Raw genomic sequence first — 5,084 nt, 5'->3', positions numbered from 1 at the left:
ATAGCTGCACAGAATGAGAAAACAAAAATACAAGTGCAAGTGGTTTGAAAGGAGGTTAGGCTCGGGGTGGGTACTAACTTAAAATGAGCTAGCTATTCAGGATCAGCAAGATTGGCAAAATGAATAAGAAGTCCTGAATATGTGACACGTTCCCTATCCTAATGCCCAAAACGAGAAGAATTTAAATCCGGTTAGGTTCCAATAAAGTAGAGTCTAAGTCTTTCCGGTGAAACCTTAATGGGATGAAGCTTTTCTGGCCAGGAGAAGGGTCCGAATGTGAAGAGGTATTAGCTCGTCTCTGTACTCTTAGTTCTGCAACAATGGTCACTAGGAAAAACGGTCAAACTCACAAATGGTTATAAACATCACAGATTTCGGTCCTAATTCCCACAAGTTTTGGTTCGACTCACATGACAAACTGACTCAATAAAAAGAAAGATAAAGAAAACAAATATCATAGGTGACCCTCCCCCGGACTTACTTCACACCGTCTCCGGTGTGAAAATAAGCCAAAGAGAGACCTCGACAAGAAGAAGAAGGAGAAGAAGAAGAGAGGAGGGTTTTGCGAGTTGGTAGGCTAGTGGGCCTGAGCCAAAGAATTGCATTGAACTTACCTTGCCCAATCGCTCCTCTCTTTTTTTCCTTTTTTTCTCAGTTCGCCGAGCATGTGCATCGGGTTGCTCGCGTCCTGCGAGCATGTGCTCCGCGTCTTCATCCAACATTCCTGAAACCGAAAAGAGAAGAAAACAAATCCTAAAAAGAAAAAGAAAAACTCAGCAATATATACCTGGTGGGTTGCCTCCCACCCAGCGCTTGTTTTAAGTCATTAGCTTGACTCGAAAGCTCCTTAGGCAATAGGAGGGTCGCCTAGGGCAAAGGTTTCACCCCTTTCGTGCTCAGAGGCGGCAAGATATGGCTTCAGCCTCTGTCCATTCACCACAAATTCTCCTCCTTTTGTGTCCAGCAACACAACAGCCCCATATGGCCTAATCTCCTTGATGGTGAAAGGTCCGGACCATCGTGATCTTAGCTTTCCGGGAAACAGTTTCAGCCTAGAGTTGAACAACAAGACTTGATCATTAGGAGCAAAGGTCCTAGTGAGGATCCGCTTGTCATGGTAGGCTTTGGTACGCTCCTTGTAGAGTTTTGAGTTTTCATAGGCGAGGTGCCTAATCTCCTCTAGCTCATGCAGTTGCATCTTCCTCCTTTCATGGGCGCTCTTAGTGTCAAAGTTCAGCATTTTCACTGCCCAAGCAGCCTTGTACTCTAGCTCAACAGGAAGGTGACACGCCTTACCATACACCAAGTGAAACGGTGTAGTCCCCAGGGGTGTTTTGTAGGCGGTTCTATAAGCCCATAGAGCCTCATCTAGCTTCTGAGACCAATCCTTCCTTGTTGTGTTCACTGTTTTTTGCAAAATGCTCTTAATCTCCCGGTTAGAGATCTCAACTTGGCCGCTTGTTTGTGGGTGGTAGGGGGTGGCGACCTTGTGCCTCACTCCATTCTTCTTGAGAAGACTCTCAAAGACCTTGTTAATGAAATGCGATCCACCATCGCTAATGACTACCCGTGGGACACCAAACCGTGGGAAAATAACCGACTTGAACATCTTGAGCACGGTCTTTGCATCATTATTGGGGCTGGCCAAAGCTTCTACCCACTTGGACACGTAATCGACAGCCACCAATATGTACTCATTGCCGAATGAGTTCGGGAAAGGTCCCATGAAGTCAATTCCCCAAACATCAAATACCTCAACCTCCAAGATGAAATTCTGAGGCATTTCATTCCTCCTGCTGATGTTCCCTTGTCTCTGACATGTGTCGCAAGTAGACACGAACCGCTGCGCATCTCTGAACATGGTAGGCCACCAATAACCCGCTTGAAGAGCTTTGGACACGGTTTTGAAAGTAGCAAAGTGTCCAGCATAGGGTGAGCTATGGCAATGAAACAAGACTCCAGGAACCTCCTCCTCAGTCACACACCTCCTGAAAACACCATCCGAGCAATGCCTATAGAGGTAAGGCTCATCCCAAAAATACCGCCTTATGTCTTTTAGGAACTTCTTCTTCTTGTTCCCCACAAACTCAGTAGGTTCTTTCTCTGCTGCTAGGTAGTTTGCATACTCTCCAAACCAGGGAAAACTCGGCTGTTTGTTGGTATCGATTGCCTTGCACAGGGTTTTCGGAGCATGTGCTCCCAGGCGGAGCATGTGCTCGGCGGGATCAAAGATGCCGATCGAGTAAACATGTTCTTCAGGAAGGCTATCATCCAAGGGTAGCTCTTCTTCTATCCTCATTCTTGATAAGTGATCTGCAACTCCGTTCTCAATACCCTTCTCTTCTTTAATCTCCAAGTCAAACTCTTGAAGCAACAAAATCCAACGGAGTAGCCTTGGTTTTGCATCCTTCTTGGTCAGTAGATACCTCAATGCTGCATGATCAGTGTGAACAACCACTTTGGAACCAACAAGGTATGATCGGAACTTCTCAAAAGCAAACACAACCGCTAAAAGTTCTTTCTCGGTTGTAGCGTACTTGCACTGAGCCTCATCCAAGGTGCGGCTGGCATAGTATATCACGTGCAGCTTCTTGTCTTTTCTCTGTCCCAGAACTGCTCCCACGGCATAATCACTCGCATCAGTCATGACCTCAAAGGGAAGGTCCCAATCAGGCGGTTGCACAATCGGAGCGCTAACCAAAGCTCCTTTGATCGTGTGAAAGGCTTCCAAGCAAGCAGAATCGAAATCAAACTTCACTTCCTTACACAACAGCTGGGTAAGTGGTCTTGCTATCTTGGAGAAATCCTTAATGAACCGTCTGTAGAAACCGGCGTGGCCAAGGAAACTGCGGATCCCTTTTACCGAATTAGGCGGTTGTAAACTCATCATCACCTCAACCTTGGCTTTGTCAACCTCAATCCCCTTTTCAGAAATCTTGTGTCCCAGCACTATCCCATCTCTGACCATGAAGTGGCATTTCTCCCAATTCAGCACCAGATGTTTGTCTTCACACCGCTGCAACACCCTGCACAAATTAGACAAACAAACGGAAAAGGAGCTCCCATAGACGGAGAAATCGTCCATGAAAACTTCCATTATATCCTCAATCAGGTCAGTGAAAATGGACATCATGCATCGTTGGAAGGTCGCTGGTGCATTGCACAAGCCAAACGGCATTCTGCGGTAAGCAAAGGTGCCGTAAGGACATGTGAATGTGGTCTTCTCTTGATCGTCGGGATGGATTGGGATCTGAAAGAAACCTGAATAGCCATCTAAGAAACAGTAGTAAGGATGGTTAGCCAATCTCTCAAGCATTTGATCAATAAACGGCAAAGGAAAATGATCCTTACGGGTCGCAGCATTAAGTTTTCTATAGTCTATGCACATGCGATGTCCCGTAACTGTCCTAGTTGGAATCAACTCATCCTTATCATTCTTAACCACTGTAATTCCACCTTTCTTAGGGACTACATGAACTGGACTAATCCAGGAACTATCAGAAATAGCATAAATTACACCCGCATCTAGAAGTTTCATTATCTCTTTCTTAACAACATCCTTTAGATTCGGGTTCAACCTCCTCTGATGTTCTACCGAAGTCATTGATTCATCTTCTAGATGTATCCTATGCATGCAAAGATCTGGTGAGATTCCTGGGATGTCATCTAGTGAATACCCTAGAGCATTTCTATACTTCCTAAGTTCACAAAGGAGCAAAGCGGTCTCTACATTGTTTAGTTCAGAGTTCACTATCACGGGGTATGTAGAGTTAGGACCTAGGAACGCGTACCTTAGCCCGGCTGGAAGTGGTTTTAGCTCTACCTTTGGAGCTCTTAACTCGCTCCAAGGACCGTCCGCTGACTTTACCGGAGCATGTGCTCCGGAATCCGGAGCAGGTGCTCCCTCGGCGGATTCTTCCCCTGATTGGTTCTCATCGTCTAGGCTGGCGTAAGCTACCAGTTGATGGAACCGTGTACCTGCATCCAAAATGCGTGTAAAACCATCAGCTTCCTCATTCAAGAATCCATACTTACCCTCTGCCTTTGTCAAGGCAACCTCCAACGGGTCGAGAGTGAGAACTTCATCGGTAACCTCATGTGCAACCTCTGAACCATCATCAACCACAAAAGTCTGACCATCTATCATAGGTTTCTTGAGCAGCTTATTCATCTCAAACCTTGCGATCATATCCCCCAGCTGGAGATCGATCGCTCCCCCTTGCACATCTATAATCGCACCAGCTGTGCATAAGAATGATCTACCCAAGATCAGGGGGTCACGTGGTTCTTCTTCAAGTTCCAAAACCACAAAGTCTGCTGGTATAAGTGTGTCCCCTATCTGGAAATGTATATCCTCCAACACTCCTATGGGGCGCTTGGTGGATCTATCCGCGAATACTAACGAAATCCGTGTAGACTTGAACTTCGTGTATCCCAGCCTTTTAGCCACTGAATATGGCATAAGTTTCACACAAGAACCTAGATCACAGAGGGAGTTTGCAAAAATTGTTTTACTGGTTCTCACTGATATGACAAATCGCCCTGGATCATCTCTCTTCTTTAGCACTTTGTTTTGCAGCACAGCACTGCACTCTCTTGAAACCATCATCACGTTCTCTTCCTCTGACACTCTCCCAGAAACTAACCCTTTCACATATCTCTTCAAAGCAGGTATCATCTGAACAGCATCAGCTAGGGGTAGTTTTACCGTCAATTCTCTCAACATCTCCTTGCACTTTGCATCCTCCAAATCCTTGCGAGATTTCTTAGGAGGAACAGGGTAAGGAACCCTAGGGGTGTACACGCGTGCAGGAGGTACCTCAGTAGGAACGGTCTGATCGGGAGTCGGGAGCACGTGCTCGCTGCGTGGGAGCACATCCTCGCTGGATGCTTCGGCTTCTTTTTGACTCAACGGTGGAGTCTCAGCAGCATGTTGAGGAAGGTATTCTTCAGCAATACCCTTGCCCTTGTCAATCCTAGCGGATGGTGCTTCTCTAGGGGGTAACTTCTTTTCTCCCCTTAGCTCAATCGCATAGACATACTCGTTCTGCGGGTTTGCTTCCCCTTTTCCGGGCAGAGTCCCA

The sequence above is a fragment of the Camelina sativa genome, chromosome 11, assembly GCF_000633955.1.
Source record: "Camelina sativa cultivar DH55 chromosome 11, Cs, whole genome shotgun sequence".
NCBI lineage: Eukaryota > Viridiplantae > Streptophyta > Magnoliopsida > Brassicales > Brassicaceae > Camelina > Camelina sativa.
The sequence above is the reverse complement of the archived record's forward strand: the minus strand, read 5'-3'. Positions refer to the sequence as shown.